This window comes from Callionymus lyra, chromosome 18, assembly GCF_982586985.1.
Source record: "Callionymus lyra chromosome 18, fCalLyr1.hap1.1, whole genome shotgun sequence".
Taxonomy (NCBI): domain Eukaryota; kingdom Metazoa; phylum Chordata; class Actinopteri; order Syngnathiformes; family Callionymidae; genus Callionymus; species Callionymus lyra.
The window spans coordinates 19,960,569-19,987,195 of NC_141835.1; the positions used below are offsets into that span (position 1 = coordinate 19,960,569).

General features: G+C 37.7%; 1 protein-coding gene across 1 annotated transcript in view; it reads left to right on the top strand.

Moving 5' to 3' along the window:
• LOC148060894 (leucine-rich repeat and fibronectin type-III domain-containing protein 2) overlaps nt 1–26,627 on the top strand; it is a 95,959-nt gene that overhangs the window by 24,253 nt on the left and 45,079 nt on the right. The window contains exon 2 of the mRNA XM_087779245.1: nt 12,013–12,097. The gene's annotated coding sequence lies outside the window, so the exon portion shown is untranslated. The remainder of the gene's footprint in view (nt 1–12,012; nt 12,098–26,627) is intronic.

The following is a 26,627-nucleotide window of genomic DNA, read 5'->3' on the forward strand; positions in this document are numbered from 1 at the left end:
TGAAGTGATGGTTTCTCAAAGGCCCTCAGTTTACTGTAAGCATAAAACCGGATTAAACAATTAAGTAAACAACAAAGCAATTCAACAAGTATACAAAATAGTAAGACAATGAATGTAGAAACATGTCACAATTTTTTACTTTTTTTTTTATTATGATTTTAATGGCTAATGCTAAGAATAGAAACAGTAAAATATACTGAAGCCACAACAAACATCAGTTTAATTAATGGTTTAAAGGCCCAGTTCAAATTAAATGTTTCTCCATCTGTTCATATGATCAGCCACAGTAAAACATCATGTAGACAAATGACCACGCAGCCTCAGTTGTGATTGATCAGAACCTTAAAGCTCAAATTCCAACGAGGAAATGTCTAGAATGTAACTGGGAGCTTCTGTGAATAAGTTGACACTGAAAACCTATTTAGTGAGTTAATCAGGTTGTCAAAATGTTTTGAGACATAGAATGCTGAACAGGAAAAAAGAATTGTAAACAACCAAACATTGTGATACGTCAAATACTCAAAACAAATGGTAGTAAAACACAAAAGGTTTATGGATTTAGAGCGCTGAGGTGGAGCAGGAAAAGTAGAAAGCAGAAGAACACACTGAAGGAAGTGAAGGTCAGTCAGATAAGGAAGAGGAGGGATTTGGATCTACGGTGGAGGAATGTGATCATATGAGTTAATTGAGTTTTTCATGGCTGAAGAAAAGTGGTCGAGCTTCACTATAGAGTCGCTCACTGGCTGTTATTATGACAAGAATGCTGCTTTTACATAACTTTGTCTGAGAGCTGTTCTGATGCTGGAGGTAATGGTGCGTTGATAATGAGTGTGGGAGGAAGGTCACGGAGAGCTCTCACCACATAAAAGTCAAAGTTCAGACTGAATATAAATACAACTGTGATATTGAGTATAGGCAAAGAGAGCACACTTGTGTGGAACATGGTATCACTTGTTAACGTTGTTAATGTTGTCAAACATGTTTCTGTAAATTCTGATGAATCTAGATTAATAACTATTCAATTATTATTAGATAATTTATCCTTCTTTTGCCTGAACAGAACCAAGATTTGTAAGTGTGTGTATGTGGTTGTGTGTTGCAGTTAGTGTGTACAAAATCCAATGTCAATCAGCACAACACTTTTTTTCATTAAATCTTGAAATATGTATATAAATAGTAGCATTTAACTGTTCCTTTGTCAAAGAAACATGCTTACTTTGCAAATTGGACTTGTTTTATTTTAAAAGTAAATTAATCTGTCCCCCCTCCCACTCTGCACTGAGCTGAATTTATAATTTTTGTCTTCATTCTGTATTACAGATGGATTACTTGTGTTTAAAATGAGATCTATTATTTAACAGAGTAATCCGCATTAATGCAATAATCTCAGCCATATTAAATAATAAAAATGACACTTTATGGGTTTATTCATTGTGTTTTTGTTAGACTCCCACATATTGAATTAGTATTCCCACAGCTGGAATAAAAAATTGTTGCCTCAGTGACACTGGTGTCTGCAGTTTGAAGAATTTAATAATTTTCCTTCTACTGGGAGAATGATTTTGTGTCGCCTCGAGGCTTGAACTTACTGGCAGCAGAAGGTCAATGCACTCTACAAGCATATCTTAATGATTGATGACACTCGGCATGTCTCAGGACCACTCTGGTGATGTCATGTCTATACAAAGCATGAGGACCCTTCAGAGGAGGACCAGGTGCATGTTCCTCTATTTCTGTCTGCAGCCATCTGCCTGAACAAAACCCACCATCAGTCTGTGTCCGACAAACTCCTCAACTAACCATTGACCTCAGCAAGACTGTCTGCAACAGCCTGATTGTTCTCCACCAACTCTTGAGAAGGATATTGAAAATGTGGTTTCAACGTCACAGGGAGTGCTGAAGTGCCAGGCATGATGGAGAAAAGATAAAGTAGGTCAGCAGGGAGATGGATAAATGGGTTGATGAACAGTCTGAATTGATAATGGCAGAACCAAATGACAGACGGGTGGTCGATGGAGACAATTTTATAGTCCAGAGAAACTTAAAAAACATAAAGTGGGTCAGTGGGTGATAGATAAGGCAGGGAATGGTGACAAATTAACTTCATCTTTTTTAAACTATTTTCATAAAATCTTTTACACACCAACATGTAGCAGTGAATAGGACTTTTAAAGGATAATAAATGAGTATTTTTCCTTTTTTCCTGGTAACTTCCTGTAACTGTGTTGGTTATAGATAAATAAAAGTTGTAAGTATGTACAGTATATACATCTTACTCTATCTGAATCCTGGTTGTGATGATGTCGTGAAGCTCATAATGGCACCAATTTATCATTGAATATGTATAAAATGGATACATTTAACAGATTAATCTAAACACAAATTAATGGCGTAACCAAGTTTCAGCACCAGGGAAAGCGCCACCCTTTGTTTTCTGTGCACACACAGTTCAAGTAGTTCAAGTAGTTCAAAAAGGAAAGTGAGCTATTTTTTTAACAACATTGCTGAACGTTTTATGATGATCATTTACTAAGTGATAATCTGAACTTGACATGTATGTGAACCATATCTGTGTTCAGTTAACACAATATGTGTATACAATAGCTGTTTATGAGTTGTTGTTTTTTTCCTGAGTAATATTCACAACGATTTTTCTGAACATTTTCTAGATTTGGACTCATGTTGATGGATAAATATCAATAAATTCAATTTTAATACTGGTACTTGTATATAGTATATATAGTATATAAGTAAGTAAGTAAGTATTTTTTATTTATATAGTATATTTATAAAATATATTGTATAGCAAGTATATATAAAGTGCTAGTTTAAAGCATAAAACCGGAATAAACAACAAAGCAATTAAACAAGTATACAAAATAGTAAGACAATGAATGCAGAAACATGTCACAATTTTTAACTTTTTTTAATTATGATTTTAATGGCTAATGCTAAAAATAGACACAGTAAAAGAGACTGAAGCTACAACAAACATCAGTTTAATTAATGATTTAATGGCTCAGTTCAAATTCAGTTTTTCTCCATCTGTTCATATGATCAGCCACGGTAAAATATCATGTAGACAAATTAATGGTTGATGAAAGAACTTGATGGACGGAGAAATACTTATTAAAGACAGTCCACCTTCTTATTGAGGTACTTTGAGTATGGGAAGGAGTACCAGGGGCGGACCTCATGAGAAAAGCTGAAAGTTATCAAGTCAAATCTGCATAAATGTTCAAGCTTGGGTTGAGATGGAAGGAGAACAATAATGGAATGAAAAGTTTAACAGCAAACATTAGCTAACTACTTCACCTTATCTCCAGTGGAACAAGTGTGTCCGGCTCCTCCTCCTGGTTCATGTGCTTCACAAACCTGATAATTGAATGAGACATTTGATGAGCGCACTTATCAGTCCTTTAACAAATTACTTTCCGACTGAGCTCGGCTCTGCACAGGTTGGATTTATCGCCCTCTCTAAAAAATAATGGGAATAAAAGGTGCACGAGTGGGATTCTAAGGAACGTTCCCAGGATGGATTAGTTGTAATGACTGAGATTAACTTTCCTCACTCAGAGCACAAATGTATGAAATGGAGATGCAGCGGTGATGGTAGACAACGTTCATCTTATTAAGAAGCTGCCGTTGATCAGCGATGCAATTTTGCAGATTCACCTTTCGTTACCTCTCTGACGACGGTGATCTTAAGCTCGTGGTTTAGCGACGGCCGCAGAGTAAAGCCTGGAATTAGCTTAGAGGGAAGATCCACACACGTGACTCGATCCTCACGTGTGGCGATGAGGTGGTGTGTGTGTGTTTATTTACACGTCCGTCCATGATGGTGTACGATAAGTCGGCCTTTGATGTTTTGTTAATGAGGCCACTCAAACATAGGATGTACATGTGTGGAAAAAACATGTCGAGGTCTCTTCATTCATGTGGAATGCCTTTACTTTAATGCTCCACAAGATCAAAGCAAGGCAGAAGATCTTTGAGAATTTTCTTTCCTTCAATTCGTGTTGACAATATTTTATCATTTGAATATCACATATTTTTAACAAGCAGGATGAAAAACTCAATACTAACATCACTTAGTACATGATTATTTGCCAGTAATAGTTCAGTTGTATCAGCAACAGCAGCAACAAACTTTAAGTAAAGTCTGCCGCACATTATTGAAGAAGAAAAAAAGTTCATAGGTGATAGTCTAGTAGTGGGGAAGATTTGAGGACTCCAGTCTTGAGTGACAGTAGTGATATTGTTTATTTTTTCATAGTGTGTGTTTATAGATATGATATTGGCTGGTATGAATATAACATTAAAAATCAAATAAGTACAAAAAAAACGAAGAGTGACAGGTTGAAAGAAAAATAATAAGTTCAGGTGGTTTAAGCGCCTCAAAATGAAGAAAAGAAACCCTATTTAGCATGCATTATGTATGTCATACCTTTCAGTGTAATAAGATGTAATTTCATTTTCATGGGGGTCTTCTACACCCCTTTACGCACCTTTAAACATTAACAAATACCACTGGAATTTAGGCAATCTCCCTTGCTTGACATTGTTTCAATTGCAAGGCGGAGACTCTTATTTTTATTCAGTTTATTAGTTTGTGTGTGAGTTGAGAGAGAAATCTTGAGCATCCGGACTGTGACTTTTTCTTTTGGAAGTTGTGCTCCTTTAAAGGAGGATTATTCTTCTAATAAACAGGGATCCTGTGTGATTTTGACACACATTTACGTCATCTTTGTTTATTTTACTCCACACCAACCAAATGCATTTTAAAATATGTGATCTATATGAATCTTAAATTTAATCAAAATTGGACATATTTCAATTTTCAAGACGGGTTCTCTGCCCTCCTTGTGCCCCCTTTCCATTGAACTGATTGAGTTGACCTCCCCCTAAAATCTGAGTGGTCAGTTTGAGAGAAATGAAGATTAGGCGGCCCCAAACAATAAACATTTTTCATTTATATATGAGGTGAAGATGCATTTCGAAATTTTAATAAAATATTGCATTTAAATAAAGGTAAAAAAATAAATAAGATATTCAGTTTCATATTGGTCCCTCTTTATTGTATTCCTATTACAGAAAATTAACAGAATATTCACAGACTGGTTGAGCATCAACAGTCATTTAGGCTGAGAAACAAACATGTGAAAACATGCTCTATAAATAGCTGCATACATATTTATGAAGGGTAATTTAACCCAGAGTAGAGAGAGAGGAAAAGTGTCTCTTATAGTGGAACGGTGCTTGTGATTGTAAAATAACTTTCAGTTTGTTTGACTCAAGATGATCCACCTGTGTTTCGTCAGTGTTTTTGTGAGGGTTTTGTTTCTATTCAATTGTTTTCTTGGTCGACTCTCTGCCTCACGCAGAAACCATTTCCATCATCAAGAGGAGAAATGCACCTTCAAATGAATGTCTTCTTTATGCAGCAGAACTGATGTTATATCGTGCCGCGAGTGCATCTTTATGTTGATCGGAACAATTTTCTCGGCTAATGAATTCTCTGAGGAGATACTTTATCCTTCAACAAAAACACTCTCAACTGGAGAGATAACCATCCTGGACCTGTAAGGAAACGGACAATAAAAGTGATTTGTGTGGAGACGTTCCATGGCGATTGTAAACTCTCTCCCCTCATCATGTAAGGAAGGTAATGAAGGAGACTGTGTCGTACATAATAGATGTACAATAATTGAGCTGACGGGAGACGTCAGAGAGCTTGTTAAGTTTGATTTACCCTCTCTTTACTTGGCTTGTATCAACATGGAAAGTGGCAAAAAATTGTGAAGACGATTCATTTACTTTCATTATAGACTCATTTGTGTAGAGTTCCTCTTGTGAGTGAAAGTTTTTATACACTACTGAGTGACTGTTTAACATTTTTTTCCTGCATCAGAAATGGGAAAAAGTGTACGGTATTTAAAAATGATTTTATTTTCTCCCTAAGTGATGCCAATCAATGGACCTAGGGCCAGTACTGGTCCATAAGCCTTTTGTTACCGGGCCACAAACAAAGAAAGACTAATTGATTTTCATATCTGTTGTAATGATTATTATTGTCTAATATATTTTAAATAATATTAGCCTGTCGTTCTTGATGCATTAAAAGGCAACTAATGTGTTGATTTATGTGTCTCCTAAATAGATCTTACTGATCAGTATGTGTCTGTTTGTTCAAAACTCTCTTTTCATTGAAATATTTATTGAATTATTTATTTATTAGAAAATGTCCTTAAGCCCCACCAACTGAAAACTCTTTCCTTTTTTATTTCATCTTCTATTTTTATCTCTTCAGTTTTTACATTAAAAAGCAAAAATAATGCAGACATTAAACTCTTCCAAAAAGACTTCAGATCTACAGAAAGGCTTGACTTGGAGGAAGCTCCGGGGCAAACCCGAACACCGGGGAGAGGATTTTTCCAGTTGAAAACCTCAAGTAGAGAGTTGGAGAAGGAAGAAATGAGTGGACAGATGCTGGTTCATGCTTGTGATTTTGAAAAGTGGCTTCAGTGAGTTTTTATCTTCTTTCATCTCTGCTAAGCATCTTTTTCTCAATTAACGCGGATTGCATCATTTGTTTCAATTATGACATAAAAGAGACATTAAATTACATCTTTATCAAAGTATCAACAACATTTCCTTTACTCATGAGCAACAATGTCGAGTTTCCCTCAAGACCTGTGTTGTGTTTATTGACTTGTTTCACCTCCAAGTGAGATCAGTCGTCTCTGCATCAACTTCATGATGATGTCAACACCAGTGACTAATAAATGGAGCGGCCCGTGCCGGAGCGGATCTTTGTCAAACGTTTTCTGTTGTAGTTTTGGTGGGTGTTTGACCTCCACAACAAAGAAAAAGGTCTTTTGTTCATCATTTGTTGTGCGGAACGGATGTGATTCAGAGAATGAAGGCGAGAGTTCAACTTGGATTGAAGATTTATAGAGAATTCTTGGCTCAAGTATTGCAGGAACCTTCACTAACACAGGCTGAACAGTCTGAGCTCTTTCAGGATACAATTTCATCTGGGAGTCCAAAAACATTCCAGTCCTCCGTCGAGTTATTCATTATTTACTCAAGAAATGAGTCTCAACGGGGACGAACACTGGAGCCATCAAAGAAATCAATTCGTCACATAGAAGAGTTCACGTCTCTCATAAGTAGAGATCGATTCTTACAAGTTGACAGAGCAGAAAAAAAGTCACTCTGAGACTGAACCATCTTATGAACAGATGGAGAGGACTTTCAGTTAATCTTTGAATCATTATTTTAACTAGTGGTTTGTGTGAGTTTTGGTCATTTTAAAAGCGTGAAATTGGAGCATTAGACACTGCTAACCCATGTGTCAATGACACATAGTCACTAGTTTTCCATTTGCAGAATTGGATGCGTAAAGAGCAGCAGGGGGAAGTTTTCTAAAAAAAAAAATTCATAAAATTGCTAAAGAATGTTGCAGTTACAGTTTTTGAGTTGTTATTGTTTTTGAATTGTATATATTTTATTTCATTTGTTCTGGTTTTTATTAAATATTTAAAAAACTGTCAGTTTATAATATTTCTAATTATTTTTCCATGAAAGTACGACCTTCATTTAATTTATTTAAAAATTAATGAATGTATTTGAATGTATTTTTTTTCTACTTTGTGTGGAGATATTGTGTTACATAAACACACAGATGTTTCATAATTGTTCTCCAGATGAAGCTGCTGTGGGGCTGATTTATGTTTCCTGAGATGCAGTAACATGTTGTGTATGTGTCACGTTAAGAATCGTGTTCTTTAAAGGTTCAGTTCACTTGCCTAAGAAGAGAACATTCTGTAAAAAATCTTACTCTTTTCATCCTTGAAAAACTTAGACTCTACAAAGACTAGACGTCGCTGTCCTTGGTGCTGAAACATTTCGCACTGCTGTAAGGTTGAAAAAAAAACATTACACTTGTATTATCATTTCAGGCTGATTTTCAACCATGTGCTAAAATGCCTGAAGTGGAAGAGTGATTCAAACATCCATAGATCATCGGGAGTGATCTTGGAAATTGTTCGTGTGATCTTAGTAAATCACCCTCAGTTCTAATGCGGTTAAGCCTGTTAAATCCTTGTGAACCTGAGTAGCGTGGAACTCTGACCCAATTTGGTTTGTCCTGGCGCAACAAGGTAAGCAGGCCAGACGCGGCTAACATCATGCTAGTACAATGTGTTGGCGATCATGTCAGGGTTACTGGTCAGATAAGTTTTTATTACTCACAATTATTATTAGTATAAATGTTATTTCAGACTGTCTTCATTCTTGGAGGCTAAATTGAGATTTTTTTTGTTTTCTTAAACCAACGCTGCCTAAAAACATAAACTAAGCTTGAAGAACAAACTGCTTTTCTATTAAATTAACTATTTTTCCATATACTTAAAAAAATGTGTTACTTAGCTTATCTTAAACACAACAATCTTTTCACGTCTTAACACATTTTATGTAAAATGTAAAATGGTTTGACACAGTTGTCTGATTAGGAATCCACAAGTCTCAGACGTATCAGCTCTGACAGCCCCTCAACATTTCAAGCATGACAATTCCTTCATCCTCGGACTGAGGTTGAAGATATTTTCTGTCATCTTCACTCCTGACTTCATCTTCCAGTGCAGCGCTGCTTTACAAAAGACCTCCATTAACCCACCGGTGACTCCTACATGCAGCATCTAGGACCGCACACTTTGTCACATCACATGATGAGGACAGTCTGTGGGTATCTCGGACATGGAAATCACATTATATCTTTAACAATGCACGGCAGTCCGGAGTAAGGGATGCAAAGAGCAATCTTAAATTGTGATTTCTGTGGAAGGTCAGAGTTGAAACACGTGAGAGCGAAACATGTGAGAGTGAAGATGAAGCTCTTGACACTTAACTTTCGCACCATGACATCTCACACTCGGTGTGAGTTCAAGCTGAAGATGATGTGACTCTCAGCCCGATTAATATGGAAGGGAAGATTACATGAACCAACACCTCGAGTTTCACGGCGGCTCCTGTGACAGGAGACGTAAGGTACGAGGTATCCTGGTTCATAAACGCTGAGATGGATCAAACATGTGGCAGAACCACAGGTTTGCGCGGCCGGTTTTGTGACCACATGATGAGCGCGAGAATGTGTTTGAAAGCGTCCCTTCGCTTCTTCTCCGTCACTGTGACAGATGAGCCTGACAGTATTGTTGTGACTCGTGTGTTCGGTTTGTCAGATATGATGAACAGCTGAAGAAAGACGGGCAACTTCTTCAGACGCCTCGGCTGACAGATTGTCACTTTGATATCTCTATTCAGATAAAAACAGCCTCTGTGGATTTTACTCAAGTTGAAATCTCGACGAGCCTCTGACCTGATTTTAACACTCGAAATTAACTGTACAAACAAAAACGAGTGGAGTGGTGTAGTGTGACTGACTCATCGTCTACGAGCATAATGTTTGTTAGTTTGTTTATCTGTTGAGCTTTTACTGCGGATATCCTGAAGTCCAGAATATTGATGATAATGCAGGAATACTTTGTCTAGTTTTAAATATAGTTATTTTTATTCCATGCGACTAATTGTTTTAGTTTGATAAAGAAGGCAAAGGAGAGAGTGCAGGCAGGATGGACACAACTGATGGGCCGCACAGAAGAAAATTATATATTTTCTTTTTTAATGATTATCATTGTTTGAAAGGAAACTATGCTCCTGTTTCAGAGTCTTCATTATATATATATATATATATATGTAATGTAACATTTATATAATGCTTAAACACAAACTCACACATTGGCCCAGTGTCTCTTAAATCTAATTTCCTGAAGGAGACCGCCAGGGTTTAAATAAAGTCTATCTAATTTTATCTAATCTAATCTAATCTAAAAGCTATGAGACACACACACATATAGAACACCATCGTCGGCATACAATCCAACATACTTAGATACAAATTCACAAACATCTTGTTGCAACCAATCCAGAGGTCTTGCTGATTCAGCGTTATTGTGAGATTTTTTTGTATTTAATTGTAGTTTTTTTGCAGGTCATGCTATTTATTATCTACTTTTTTCTATCTGAACGTTGGTCTGTGAACATAATCCTGACATTTAGCCGATCCGCGGTACAAAAAAGGTTTGGGACCACATACCAGCGACTCATTTTTTAAATTTTCTTTTACACATCCAGTGCGTGACAAAAATATAGGACGACCCATTTTTACCGGGTAATGCAATTTTTCTTGAATAGCTAAATTCAAATCAAGACTGTGTGTCAAGAGTGCGTGCACAAAAAAAACATTAAAACTTTGAGAGACTGTTCGGATCATTTAAGTAAGAGATTCTGCTCTGGCAATTAAGCAGAACTTTTTAACTTGTTGTTATTTTCTGTGATGAGTCCAGAAAAGTTTTTTTTTATTATTATTATTTTATTCCATAAATAGTTGCATTATTTATTTCCTCTTTTTTTCCGTAAATAACCCAGAGAGGATCATTTAGATATTATTTATTTCATTAATAGTACTATAGGTTTTTTTCATGGCTTTTTTTTTCCATGACTAACCTGTTAAGGTTTATTTAGTTATATGTGGCTTAGACTCTACAAATAGAAGGATAACAGGGGGGAGATAATGAGTAAAACTTTATTTATAAAACACTTTTTATACAAATACAATGTGGAGCACAAGTGATGTCTGAGTGATACATTCAATACACACAACAATCCTTTATGGACACAAACACAAGGACACTCACTGAACAGTGAACACTCTGAAATTGCTCTAGAGGACTAAAGAAACGCTCTGTTGAATAGCAAATGAAAATGAGGAACACTGGACATGAGGGTGAATAAAAAAGAGATAATGTCGTAAAACAGTTATATATTTAAATCCGACAGTAAAAGATGTAGTAGGAGTTTCTGTTATTAGAATCAAGGGGATAAAGACCTCGATAAAGCTGCAGACTTACCTCCAACATACATTCAAAATCTATCAGTTTCTCATGATCTGCATCAGTGACTCACGCTAATAAACTCTACCATCATCATCATCCGCCGGCTCTTTTTAAGATTCAGTCACTAAGTTTGAAATGATTTTAAGTGTAGGCGGCTCGGAGTCTCGCGGGCTCGCTGGCACATCACGGCGACTATAGAAATACCTTCAAAAAGTCCCCTTCAAAGAAGTGGCTGAGATAGCAGCTGCTCAATCTGATTTGACTTTAACAGGATTCAGTCCCCAGAGGCTGAGGCAGGATGTGTCATAAATTATGAATTTTCTCGGAGAAGATATGGACAGTGGTGTCGTGTAATAATTGGCACAGCGCTTAGCTGCCATTGCGGCAAGTTGACGGTTCAGCAGGTTCAGGCTTTTTGTTTCCGGTGAATTAGGATGAAACCAATATGGTTATTTTTCTTGACCGCCGGTTAAAATGTGCTTGACTTGAATCTTCTCTTGGACCATGTTTGATGTTGGATCACCAGGACAGGAATCATAAATCCTCCACTATAAAGGAGAGATTCTTAGCCAGGTGGAGGAGTTTAAGTGTCTTAGGGTGTTTTCTTCCACTTGGATTAAGAGGAGCTACTTATTGTTTTTTATCATTTTTATATTTTATCTAGTTTATATTTTCGAATCTCAACCTTGATCTTGGATCATAAACTAACATTGATAGAAAAATTAACAAGGTTTTGATGTACAAATTACATTGTGTCTTTTCAATAAGAAAGAAAAACACCTCAACATGGCTTGTATTTCTCATTGAATATCAAGTCAAATTCAAGTCATAATACCATAAAAGTTTTTTGGTTCATTGTCGAAATTCTCAGGAAGTTCTTCTGGAGGTCGTTGGTTTAAAATTGACATTCATGAACTAAGAAACTGCTAAATAATGAATGCTTCTGAAAAAAAGTGCTGAAACTCTTTGACACACTTAAGTGTTGAAACACTTTAACAGCATTTGTTTCAACTGCTGGTGAGAGATTTTCCTGACAGCTTTTTTTTTTCTCTCTCAGGTGAAAGAATGAGCAGATGAGGAGGATTCCATCATCAACCCACTCTGAATACACAAGAGTTTGATGACCAAACAAGGCTGACAAGGTCGGTGTCAAAACTTACTCAAGGTCAACTGCGAGTGTGCATCTATATCACAAACAAGTATTTCTACCAAGTTCCCATGTTCACTAGTCTTTTATCTGCTGTCGGAGCAGCTTATATATCTCAGGCAAATCACCACCCAGCAGCTCTGCAGCGATAATGACCACAGAACCCCCCCTTGCCTGTGTAGTCCAAACACCGGCAGAAGCAGTTTTAATTGCATCCCTACAGATCAGCAGCCCAATGGAAAAAACTGGGTTAATTGCCTCAAAAGAGAAAAGCCATTTGTGACCTTCACTGCCAACTGCAGTCGCGCCGGCGTAGAAGTGAAAAACACTTTGCATCATTCCATCACATCCACCCCCCCATACATATTAGATAGAGCTGATTTCAGGAACTTCTTTATGAAATTATAAGACCCTTAATCCACCTTAACTTCACTGTCTTTCTAAATTATTCATGGGTTATTTGCTTTAAAAATGTCTTGTTTTTACATATTTCAGCAGCAAAAAAAATATTTTTTTACTAAGAAACTGGTGCCATTTTTTAAACTAGCCTCTAGTGTCCATTTTATGACTCACTCAATTCTAAAGAAAATATATCAAAAAGTATTTAAAAGTTGTATATTTCAATCGTTTATATTTCAATGTATATTTCAATTCAAAAATAAATATTTAGTCATTTTACAAGAACATGTGCAGCTTTTCCATCAAAGTCTTGTTTAAAGTTCTCATTTTAAATTTACAAAATGTTGTGATTATTGGATGAAAATTATCGAAGAAAAATTGTCAGCACGAAATTCAAAGTTTCGGGCACAAGATTTTTTAATTCTTTAATTTTTGGAAAGCAGTTTACCCCCTTCACGTCATCAGTAAATATAGCTCATGGCTAGAGCACAAAGCTTCGGATCCGAAATGTTGGGTTTGAGAGACGTTTGTACATGATTGTTTTTTAATCTTATTGTGATGTTGCTATTTATATATTTTGGGTTTAGCCACAATGAGAGACATTTATTTGATGAACAGCTAAACCTTGCAGAAAAAAAAAAATCACGGCCAAGTCGTCGTGTCTAGGTCTACCTTTTATTGTGATGCATTTGATACTAAATTACTATTTCAAAATAAAAGTTTAATTTCAAATTTTTTCAAAAATCAAAAATGTATTTCAATCATGCAATTTCATAAACCACTCCCTAACACTTACATGTCCTGTTACAAAAACACTCGCAGTAGCCAAGATCTCACACATTTTGTCTAAACAAAAAGGAGCTGTCTCGCCTGCAGTTAATACAAAACTCAGCAGTGAGAATTCTGACCTGCTCTAGTAGAAGAACTCACATTTCTCCGATCCTTAAAACTCTTCACTGGCTGCCAGTTCCTTTTAAGGATCAATTTAAAAATTCTGGTTCTTACTTTCAGAGCTATTCATGGTCAGGTTCCTCCTTACATCACTGATCTGATCCAGCCTTACACCCCAGCTCAGGCTCTGAGGTCTGTGGAACAGAATATAATGATGGTTCCTCGAACACAGTTCAGGACCATAGGAGATTCTACTGACTCTTTCAAGAAGCATCTTAAGATATTCTTTTTTGTGCTAGATTTTCCTGATTTTCTGGGAGTCCCGTGTTTATTTTTTGTGTCTTGATCTTTTAAAGTATATATTTTAACTATGTATTGTCTTTGATTGTTAGAGCACTTTGTGACCCTGGTCTAGAAAGGCGCTTTACAAAGTACCTTTACTTTACTTACTTACTTACATTGTTGAATTGATTTGCTCTCTTTGGTAGTAAGATAGTATTCAAGTTAATTTATGAACCAAAGAAAATGTGTGAAAATAGCTTGCGGCTAACGGTGTTGTTGGTTAACAGCTGCAGTCTTAACCCTGATGTTATCTCTGGGTCAAGGTGGCCAGAAAACAAATGTCTTCGAGGTATCCCTTGTATTATATAACGGTCACTATCTAAGGGTCACTTTGACCCAGAGATAAAACAAGGTTTTTTTTCACTGGTGATTTTTTATGTAACCCAAAATATAATATAATAATATATATATATATATATATATATATATATATATATATATATATATATAATATATAATAATAATAATAATTACTTTTATTTAAACTACTTTCGTCTGCTGTTAAAATCTCCCTCGATAGTTTTTTATTCAGTTTCAACGTTGTTCATTGGCCGCGGTCTCCGCGTCCTCACTCGCTGCTCTGAAGACTTTCACAGCATCTGTTTGTGAGCGTGTTCCAAAACTGTCAGTCTGAAAGATAAACAGAGCAGCGTGTCACCTCCACTCTCAATGTCGGGACGCTCCCAGAGCTCCCACTCTCAAAGCGAGCGCCGATCCAGTTCACCTGCAAGGAAGCACGTGGCAGCAGCTGTTTCGCACGTTTGCGTCATCGACACACAAAAGACATTGAAAAAAAAAACCCTGATAAAGTCTGATAAAAATGCAGCGTCGATATTTATTTGAGGCGAGGCTCAGACAGACTCCACCAACACGACTTTGATCACGTCCATCAGCAGCAGCAGCGCCCTGAGCAAGTCTCTGACACCACCCAACCCTTCCGCTGATCTGACGGCTGCTCCTCTGAAGACTTGTCGGATCGCTGGTTACACTCGTGTTTTGATCCCAAAATTTTGAGACCTGTGCATGTTTGGAACATTTAGCGAGAAGACGCGAGCGCCTTTGATGCATCAGCATCACTGTCAGAGGCCGTAAAGTCGGCTTCCTGCTGTGTTACTTCCTCATTTCTGATAAGTCAGAACGTTAACTTACTGTTTTCTACATAGCAGACAAATACAAACACTTTTGAGTATTTTATCAGCCTCAGCATAAACACACAAACTTTCGAAAATAAAGGATGCACTTTCTAGCTTGGAGTGAACCAACAACCTTCTTTCTTTGTTTTCATGTCTTAACAAGAAGGAGCTTTTTCGTCTGCAATTGATTCAAAACTCAGCAGCGCGAATTCTGACCCGCTCTAGTAGAAGAACTCACATTTCCCCCGATCCTTAAATCTCTTCACTGGCTGCCATTTTCTTTCAGGATCAACTTTAAAATTCTGGTTCTTACTTTTAGATCTATTCATGGTCAGACTCCGCCTTACATCAGTCATGTGACCCAGCCTTACACCCCAGCTCGGGCTCTGAGGTCTGTGGATCATAATTGATGGTTTATCGCACATGGTTCAGGACCAGAGGAACGATCTTCCTCTCCCTCTGCGTTTGATGGATCTACTGACTCCTTCAAGAAACATCTTAAGAGACTTTTATTCTTGCAGGCTTTTCGTTGATTCTCTGAGACTCCTGTGTTTGTCTTATGTGTCTTGGCCTTTTAAAGTATATATTTTATTGGGTATTATTTTGATTGTTTAAGCGCTTTGTGACCCTGGTCTACTTGCTTACTTCTTCCTAGTGAGTCAGAGGACATCAGGATAAGCGTAGAAATGAAGTATCGAGAGTCGTGTTATGAGGCCGTAACTTTCAGTGATGCTGCTAACACATCAGTTCCCAGTGCAGACGCTCTCAGCACCAACAATCCCAGGTCAAATGGAGGCTTGATTATGCAGCAGACGTCGGCACCACAATTACCATCAAACATTTTTGTTTGTCTCATCAGCTTCAGCCACGTTTCAGGACGACTCGGTGTCAGTTTGCAGCTGCCGCATGACACAGCGCTGATGAAGCGATGATGAAAAATCGCAGTTTATTTATTAGTGAAATTTCGAGCCGGGATTTCTCTTGATTGCTCGACGAGACAGAGACGAGCAGCTTCTCCTTCCTGCCGCTGCCGTCTGTGGCATGCAGCTCCTCCCTGCGACTCCCTCCTTCTCCCGCTGTGCTGGACGCTTTTGTGCGTCGCAGTGTCTCCATCCACAGCTGCAGCACGAGAGGCTCCATCGCAGGGAAGGCATTTTCCCAGATCCTGTGCCATGAATGTTACACAAGCTGACAAGTGACTGTTGACCGAGTCACTCTTGAAACACTCTTCATGATACATTGTGTAATTTACAAACATCTTTTATTTACTTGTTCATGTTCATGTTGTACAACTTTTATTTACTTGTATTTACTTGTTTTTACTGTTATTTACTTGTATACATAAAAACAATATCTATTATGAAACAAATCCAGGCTTAAAATCACACAGAAATACAGAAATAAATTAATAACATTTATATGTAAAAATACCTTACTAAAAATGTTTTTTTTTGTGAATTGCAGTTACACTATTCCGTCACCAGGGGAGCCAAAAACCATTTTTGAAAACTACATAGAGGGCCTTTAACGAAACATCTTGAAGCCAATGTTTTCAACAATATCCGACTTAAATACTTAATTTAGTCATCAATAATAAAAAATATTTCCACAAAAAATATTTGATATAGCACAAAACTCTGGAAGACAGAGAAAACAATACAATGCCTTAATGAAACATCTTAAGACGTTTTTAGTTGTTCAGGCTTTTCCTTGATTTTCTGGAACTCCTGTTGTGTTATCAGTTTTATCTTGATCTTTAAAGTATATACTTTATTGAATATTGTTTTGATTGTTTAAGCGCTTTGTGACCCTGGTCTGGAAAAGCGCTAAACTTAAAATAATAATGAGAGTATTGCGACAAGTAAACTATATGTGAACGAATACAAGACCGTGTCACTTTTAATTTGAATGAATAAATTATTTGATTTCACTTAATCATCAGAAAAACCCTGTGTCATTACTATCAGAAAGAAAAATTAAAAAAACATGTGAGTGTAAATCTAAGTAAAAGAGCAACACAAACAAAAGCAAAAAAGAAGCAAAAAGCACAACAGTAAAAAAAAACACACACTTTGAGCCCCAAAGACGAAAAGAGAAACTGTTCAGTTGTCAGTGATTGACAGCGAGCGTATTGATTAAAAGGAACTTGTGTGTAGCATCTCTTGAACAGCTTGCACGCTTCGCATCCCTCAAAGACAACAAAAGTCCTGGGAATGTGGGGCAACATTTCAGTCATCAATAACGCTCGCTCTCGTCAGATGCTAAATTTAGCTGCGGCACCGTTTCTTCATTCAGCCTCTTGACGCTGGTGTTTTCTTAGCTTGATGCTATTTTCATATTGTTGACACCAGCACCTCTCGCACGTGTGGAAACCACATTCAGAAACGTCCAGAAACCGTCCAGAGGTGCGAAGGCGGCGATGGTGGGTTGTTTTTTTGTTTTTTTTATCTGCCTCTGTTTCTATTTCCTCAACACAAGTAAATAGATTTTAGTTTCAACTCATTTTCAACACATATTTAATAAAACAACAATTGTAGCATATTCAGCTTAGTTATTAAATGTCCTTTTTTTCTCTTTTTATAAAAATGTGTTCCTTCTTTCTATTGGTTTGAAGGCCTCAACAGTGGCAGTATATAATGTGACCCCAAGCAAAATGTAGTTGCTCACCAATACTATAGACTAATGAGAAAAATGTGTTGTGAGACCACCACCCTACTCGGGGCAGTATATTAGAGAATAAAAGAAAATATTATACACACAATCTTTTTTTTTCTAGGGGAATAGACTCAAAACATTGACTGCAAAATATAAATGAGAAATATACGCTGCCCATGAATATAAACTCTAGAGGACAAAATTAACGATGTGGTTTTTTACTCAAGTCCTTGAGTAATTTCAATGATATACAAACTGATGTGAATCTACTGAAAATTCAACACAGTCATTCTTTTAAATTGACTTCAATATTTTGAAGCACAAATTTATAAATCATTGTCAAACTGTTTTAGTGACAATTGGTTCTCCAGCAGCTCCGTGAAAGGATGAAGTAGATGTTCGTGGTCGGTTATAAAAAATGTGTTTTTTTAATGATGTTTTCGGTCGTCAACTACCTCGCACACACACAGAAACACCAACACACATTTTTATCCACTACCATGTGACCCGGCAGTTATTTATTTTAATCACTAAACTCTCCTGTGCCTCCTCAGTCCAGGAATCTAAACCGGCGACTGTATTTGGCCTTTGCGTGGTTGTTGATACATATTCATGAAGCCAAAGAAAACAGAGCGAGCCGCCGAGATGAAGCGGCTTTATGGTGTATTTATATTGCACATTTACATCCCGACCTTTGAGAAAGCCGCGCTTTAGCAAGAATTGAGACCTCCCAGCGAAAGGAGCAGCGAACACTAATTGCCGCTCTGCGACACCTCGAAGAACGCATTGTTTTAAGTTTCTGCTCAGAGACGGGAACAGGAGCACGACTCTCATCAACCGCTGGAGCAGTAACCCACCGCACGACGACTGGTTTGAGACCCAAAAAAAAAAGAAGAACTTTCCAAGCAAGAGGGAGTAAAATATGTGCATCATCTCTGCATACATTATCCACAGACTCCTCCGGAAGCTGATCATTAGCGTCAATGCATGGAGGAGAGGCCGTAAACAAAAACATGAGAACAACAAATGGTGTCGATACTCGTCGTTTTCTTATTTTGAGGAAAGTAAGAGTTGCTGACAAGTCATGTCGGTTTATCTTTGTGTTCTTGTGATCCTGGACACGAGCACCTGCACCTTTGAATGATCACTCTGGTGAACATTCTCCTCTTATTGCTCCAAAAAAGATGAATTACAGAGCAAAGTTCCTCCTGCTGCACAGCCTCACGTCACACCAGGATCACTTGCGTCCCTCGTCACACAAGGAGGTCTTCTGACACCACGCTCCGATGCCTTTGAACCAAATTACACATTTCACAAGAGCTCATATGTTGAAGTAAAAATTCTTACTGGAAGAGTTTTTTTTGGAGTGTTTACTTCCTCTTGACAAGGTCTGGGTGAGATGAAAGGTTGGACGTGTTGTGGTGTCTCAAATATGATAAGTTTCTTTTGACTAGAAGTGTTTTTGTTGAAGCTGTGAAAGATCCGGAATATAGAGAAAGCACCATGAAGAAAGCTTGTTTACGCTGGCTCAGGGATGAAGGAGGACCTGCAGGTTCAGAAGCTGCGTATGGAAAATAGCATCTCTTTTGCAGGGGTACTTGAACCTTTTTTCTTTTTTTTTATGTTTCTAAATTCTGGGACCTGATCCTCTCCTTGACACTCTCTTACTTGTATCAAGGAGTTCAAAAAAGGTTCTCATGCAGGAGTTCAACACAACAAACTTTGCCATACATTTAAAATGATCAGTTGAAAGAATAAAAAATTAAGTACATTTAGTACAACTGTTGGTATGTTGTGCGTGTGTCCGGAAATGTAACAATGGCCACACAAAACATGTACAACATTGCAGTAACATTTTGCAAAACTAGGGGGAGACAAAAACACTGTTTGATAAACTATAGATTAGGCCTTTACCAAAACATTTTAAACACTCGCATTGAAACAACTAATATATATAAGACACAACTGCTTACCAAACACAACACAAGTAACACAAAAAATAACAATAACATGAGCTGGAAATACACACAAATTATTAGACTAACCACAATGAGAGCAATACAATGCAATACAATAAATCAAGGATAGTAGAAATACACTGGAGAAGAGCTTTTCTGGTGAAAAATGAAAAAGATGAATTAATAGCTTGTAAGGCCTGGAAAAAAATAAACATAAAAAACATTTTGATGTGAGAAAAATAACCACGCTGCACTTGAGATATGTACGAGTCACTATAATGTGTTATTTTTGTGACCTGCAGTCTTCAATCAGATTCAATTCAGCAGATTTCAGACGTCTTCATTTAATATTATATTTTGAAGATGATTAATCTTTAACAACATGGCAGCTTCAAAACATTATGACCAGTGCAAATGTTTTTTCACGTGAGATTGAAACAGCTTCTCATGCAGGAGTTCAACACAACAAACTTCGTCATACATTTAAAATGATCAGTTGACCGCGTCACAATAATAGTTGTACATTTGTATGACTGTTGAGGGAGGTTGTGTGTGTGTGCTTTATCAACCTCATTGTGGTCAACCACACGGCTCAGTTTGTGCTCCCTAGAAAGGCACTTGTAAACTGTCCTGCTGTATTGTGAACCATGACTCTCCTGGTGCATGAATCCTTAAATCCTCCTGACTGTGTGTGGACATGTTAATGATTGGTCTTATTGTTCTGGAGCCAGCGTGTGACGAAGCAGAAGGAGCTCCCGTGTGTTCCAAAGGTTTTAAGGATTTGCTGTCAAAGAGCTGACGCCGCTCCGTTACATAATCCCGAATTTGTCTCTCGCATCATCGCCAATCGTGTAAGGTGACTTCTTGCACAGCAGGGATATTCGAACGCACGGATAATTAGCATTTAAAGGGGCAGGCCCACTCTTTCTCGGATCAAAACTGCTCCTCAGAGCACGAGCGGCATCTCCGACCTTCATCCTTTGAGCGGCTCATTTGCAGCCGCGTGTCACGTCAACATCGCTCGCAGCAGATAATGCATGCGTGCACTTTGCTAGTGTCGTTTCATCTGGAGAAGTTGTGTTTGCGGAGCAGGATTGGATCTGATTCAAAAGGCAGCAGCAGCTTTGATGACCTGATGATAAGGAGGAAGGAGATGAAAGAGCAGATGATGGCGTCAAAGTGTTCTTCGTCTTGGTTCGGTCAACTGACTGAAAATCATCCGAGTTTGACTCCCTTTATCTCAACACTGAGGCGTCTCGAGAGAAATACACAACATAATAACTAAACACAACAAACTGTTTAACAACTGAATAACAACAAAGCACAAGAGCATGTTTATTAAAACACAACTAACTAATTAAACACTTAAGTAAACTACATATTAACCTCAATACTATTGACATTGACATATCCTTCAAAATATTACTGGATCCAGATGGTAATTCAGAACACTACAGAAATGCTGTTAACAATGTTGTTAAAATACTGTTAAAAATACAACAACCTTCTTTTTGGAGGTAACAGTTCCCAACAAACGTAATACACAATGCAAGTCAACAAAACAACACTAGCACAACAATTTAAATAAGATAAAAGTAATATATTTATTTTAACTAAAAAGTTACGAATTAGCAAGTCAGTAGTGACTTAAAATGCACTTTAAAAGGAACACTATCTATGAATGATACATTTTTCAGGTTTTCTATAGTAAAAGGTTTAATTTTGAACAAACATGACTCGTTTTGGAGAACTTGATAGCTTTTTTTTTTTTTTTTAAATCACTTTTGAGTTACTACAGGGAGACAGAACCACTGTTTAAATAACTACAGATAAGGCCTTTATCTAAACATTTGAAAACTCTGGTGTAAACACAACTACTATATATGAGACACAACTGCTTACCAAACACAAAAGTAATTTACTAAACTTTATAATACACACACACGAACAAAATAACAAGACTAAACATAATCATGAAAATTAACAGCAGAATAATAAAATCAAGGACACGGGAACTACACTGGACAAGAATACAATTTTTTGCTTTTTTTAAATGAATAGATGAATGAGGTAACGTTAAAAACAACAACGCTGCACTTAAGATATGTAAGAGTCACTATAATGTGTGAGATATTTCTTGACCTCCTGTTTCGATAAAGCAGATTTTATGGCTTCATTACAGTTTATTTCTTAAAGATAATTCATCTTTTACAACACGGCAGCTTAAATTTGATTAGACTAGTGAAAATGTTTTATACCTGAGAATCAAAACAAGAATGTTTCTCACTGAAGTAATACTCTTAAGATGATTGTGTCTTATATTAAGTGTGACAAGTAACTGTTACATCGTAACATTTACAAGAAACCACGACACACCCACGATGCATGACTCAGCAGCTTGAACATGATGACTCGTCATGTTTTTGGCGCCATCGTTTGGACATTTAATCCCTTCATCTTCATGAATCCACCTACACTTGCACTCATCGACACTCCATCCATCATGTATTCCCCGACACGGAGGACCTGTCAAGCGTCTTCAGCTACTTCCTGCGATTCACAAACATCCGTCTTCATCTCCATATTCATTTCTTCAAAGCTCCTTATCGGTGTGCGATTGCTTTATGACTCAAAGTCTCTGAAATCCAACCCAGGAACACGCTCGGCTTCATCTCTGTGTGCCACGTTTCACTCTGTTGCATCAGCTGTAATCTGCAGTGACAGCTGTTGATGACCTGCGTGACTCGTGCACGCACACACACACACAGCGGCGTCTCAATTATACAGCGTGAAATTGTAACTGTCTGAATCCTGGTTGAACTTTTACAGCTTCACGCGCGTTTGCACTCGTACAATGCTCGGGCCCGGGCAGGTGGATATTGGTGGAAATGGAGAGCATTGGCTGCCTTGCAGGAATCTCGTAAGACGCGATGGTTCCTGGATCAAAGCAACAGTGTCGCTGGGTCTTAGTGGATGTATCGAAATGTTTGCTAGAAGAGGGTTTGAAAGTTGTTCATTCTTCGTCATATATTGTCTTTTTTATAATAAATAAATACTACGTCTAGTTTCAACAAACGCTGATTTGCTTTGGATCGCTTCATTGGATGCGTCCAGAAGAATACTTGTAGTTTTACTTTAGGCATTCCAGTTTCAGTTTTGAGAGCGGTACTGGTCCATGACACATTTGTTACTGGGCCGAACAGGAAAACAATAAAAAATAAATAATCTATTCTTTTGAATATTGCTATCTGAAAGGTGCTTCATTTTGAAAAAGGACCAGATTTTCTCTTGAATATTATTAGCATGTGACTGATCACAAACTCTTCAGAAACTAAACTTTTTTCAGAATCCTCATTACATATTAAAAGAATAGCTTGAACACAAACTCTTCACACAAAGTCTCTAAAAGCTAGGAGACACATATGTACAGATCTCCATCGTCGGCATACAATCATATATACGCCCATATATATATACTACGCTATTATATTCAACGCTATCTGAAAGTCGGTCCTCAAATATAATCCTGTCCATGGTACAAAAAATGTTGGCTACCCGTCTCTAAGTTATCTGTAGCTGTGAATGCAAAAAAGGTTTGTTTCTATTCATGGTGTCCCCCACCTCTTGCCCTAAGTAGCTGGAATAGGCTCTGATACCCAGAAAAGGTAAAAAAGGAAAGAGCTTGAACAAATGACTTGTTATAACTAATGATTTATGAAACGTAAACTTAGAAGGTAGGAAGTGTGTGTAAGCATCCTCTGGTCCTCATGGATATCTGAAGAGACTGTTCTGTTCTGACAATGTTCTCAGTGCAGCGGGTCATGATGGTTTTTCCTAGAATTGATTCTCATCTTAACACTAGTTAAGGTTTTTGGAACAAATGAAACCATCGATCAAATAAGTATTTATCTTGTACAAATGTAAGAGGGGGAAAAGCTTCAATAAATAACATAAATAAATACATTTTTGTAAAAAATGTTAGGAAAACAGGAGTATTTGTATAAAAATTAAAAACAAACAGAAAAAACATCTGTTCATGATTTATTTCTCTGTAACTGTAGTATTATTATTTAGTTGCCTGGAACATTGTGTGTCCTCTTCCCTCTCCTGTCAAACGTGATTTCCCTGGAATCAAAGTACGGAAGACAAAAATGTATCCAACCAAGTGACCTTGGAAACAGAGTACGAATAAACATGGTGGCTGTATCTGATTGGCAAAATGTCAAAAGTAAACACAACTTGTAACTAGTTCTCTCCAACCACAGTGACATAGTTTAAGGTCATTAGTTCTTACAAGCAAGTTTATATCACTTGATAAAGGGCAACTAATGCGAAAACCCAACTCTCCTGACTCACTGGCATCTTTTAAATGTTGAAGTCTTTCTCCCCAAGATCCAGTTAATCCCTCATCATGACGATGTTTTGAAATTATTCATTTATAAAGTTCTCTCCCGTCTGAGGTCTCGGCAAACAAAAGGTTACGAGGGTGGAGCCAATAACGACGTAATAATGGTCTTCACTCCTTCTCCAAACAACTGTAATCACAAGCTTTGTTTATACAACCACTCCCTTGGAGGTGGAGACTTCCGAGATTGATGATACTCTACTTGCGATGTTTGACCAATCACAGCAGAGTGGGCGTGGTTATGTTAAACAACAATTTATCTCCAGGTAAACTAAGCATTTTCAGTGGCCGGGGCTTAACCACATTTTCTAATGTAAATATTTCAATTCAATTTAGTTTTGTACAAGAAGACACATTCTAATGGGTACAATTGACCAAGTATAGCACCAAGATCTATTTAAGAGACACTTAAATCAACACATTAGTTGCCCTTTGAGGAAAGCGTTAATATCAAAAGGACTTTGGAGCTAGCGCTAGATCTCTTTTGAGTGTTCACTTTCACCATAAGCCACAACAATATTTAAATTTAACTCTTTGTTATAAATGTTTTTTTTTTTTTTTTTGTTATGCCGTCATCATTTTGGTCGACACTGCAGACGCGTGTGAAGTTCTCCTCCTCTTTGAGTATCGCAGCCATTGTTGTGTGTTATCAATCTGTCTGTGTTTAATTTGGTATTTTGCCACCAGACTGTGACGTCTTAGCGCTCAGTCAAGAGGATTTTCCGTTATTTAGTGTTCCAGTGTCTCACCCAGATGTCTGGAAGATCCAGATTTGACAGCAGGCGCTCGAAACAAAGTCGACACATATTTTTAAACAAAATAAATACTTCAGGTACTTTTGAACTCATTGGTTTTGATGACAGAGCTTGAGGGAAACAGTTTTAATAAGTAAGCTAAGAAAACAAGGATTAACTGTTGGTCTAGAAGTGAAAGAGGAATGGTGATTTGACTTTGAGAATACCTGCTTTCAGAACCTGTTTCTGAACGTGACTATTAAAATGGGAACACAATATTCTTTATGCGATGTCATAACACTTTTATGATCTCAGCCCTGATGCAGATGGTCAGTAACTGAGTCACTCTCTGTGGTTCCGGTGGCTCAAAAACCTGTGACATTATCTGGCACGTGTGCAGACACATGCCAAGTGGGACGGCATCTCCTGCAGCACCTGTTAATTGACTTCAGGAAACTCACGGAACACATTAAGGTTCCGCTCAGGGTTCTCTTGTACAACTCCAGTGCTGTCAACATTTGATTAATTTTTTATTTATAAGTCACCAGCAGTCAAGCTCCCCATTTACTTTCCCATCTACTTCCACTCTCATTTATGGCCACCGACTTTTTGAGACAAATGACTTTTTGTTCAGTCCAGACTCTCCTGTAGACATAAAGTGAAGTGCTCAGTTATTCAGGAGAGACTCAAGAGTGGATCAAGAAGAGAGGCCAGTTGAGGTGGCTCAACCACCTTTTTAGACTCCTGGACACGTCCCAGGGGATTTTCACCGGAGACCTCGGGGCAGACCAAGGAAAGGATGAGGTATTACGCCCACCACTTTCTCCAGGAACATATTGGTGTTCTTTAGGAATAGCTCGAAGAGGTATCTGGAGAGAGAAGTCTGGACCTCTGCTGCCCCCACGACCATTCCTAGGACCACACCCAAAAACTCAAACTTCACTAATTTTCTACTTACCCTCATGTCGACTAAGGGTTGGGATTATTTTCAGAGTAATCTGTTCCTTTTTAGAGTTATTGACAAAAATGTATGTTCATTTACCTGGGGTTCGTCCACACGGTGCCAGTTACTACATTAAAATGAACATGCATTTTTGCTCTAAAAAGGAACAGATTGCTCTGAAATTATCCCAACCCTTAGTCGACATGAGGGTGAGTAGAAAATTAGTGAAAAAGTTTAAATTTTGGATGGACTATCACTTGATTTTTAGCTGTGACTTTCAACCTCCAATTGCTTGACTCGTAAAGTAAACGAGCGCTTGTGACCATCACGACCTGAATGAATGAAGGAATAGTAACTGTCAACAGATTTGCTCCGTTAGTTTGCACACCGTGCACACGAGTGAGACCCCGAGGATCAGTTCCCGGCATCAGTCGGCTCCTTTTATTCCCCCTTTCATGAAACAAGAGAAGTCGCAGGCGTGACCGATGTGTGCGATACGTTTGAATAACGATTCGGCAGGAGGACCCCGGAGAGCCTCGAGTGTTCCTGAGATAAGTGCAGAGGACGTTTCATAAAAGGACAGCAGAAGGTGTCGACCACGAGGGTGGGCTTCCCAGAGCGAGACAAGTGTGATGAATGGCCTTCGCCGAGCGTGGGCGGACTGACTGGTTGGTATTCTGGCGACCGCACCGGTTTGATGGCTGAGCCAATACAACCCGTTCACGTCCGTCTGGTACACTGGAATGACGACTAAATAAAGACAAATTCATAATTCTGTGGCACATGTGTAAAAATCACCTGTGTTAAATTACAACCCTTCAGCTGATACAGAAGTTGACTAAACATTATGTTTAAGTACAACTAGTTGAAAAGTTTTTGCCATGGTGTAATAACTTTATTGTTGTTTGTATTGTGTTTGAAAAGTTATAAAATAAAAACATGCCTAACCATTTTTTTTAAATCCATAATGTTGTGCTCACCCTGCTGCTATAGTGATAAAGAAATAAAATAATATATTTTTTAGTGAAGAAGTAATTATAATTTGATATAAATATTTCTACACAG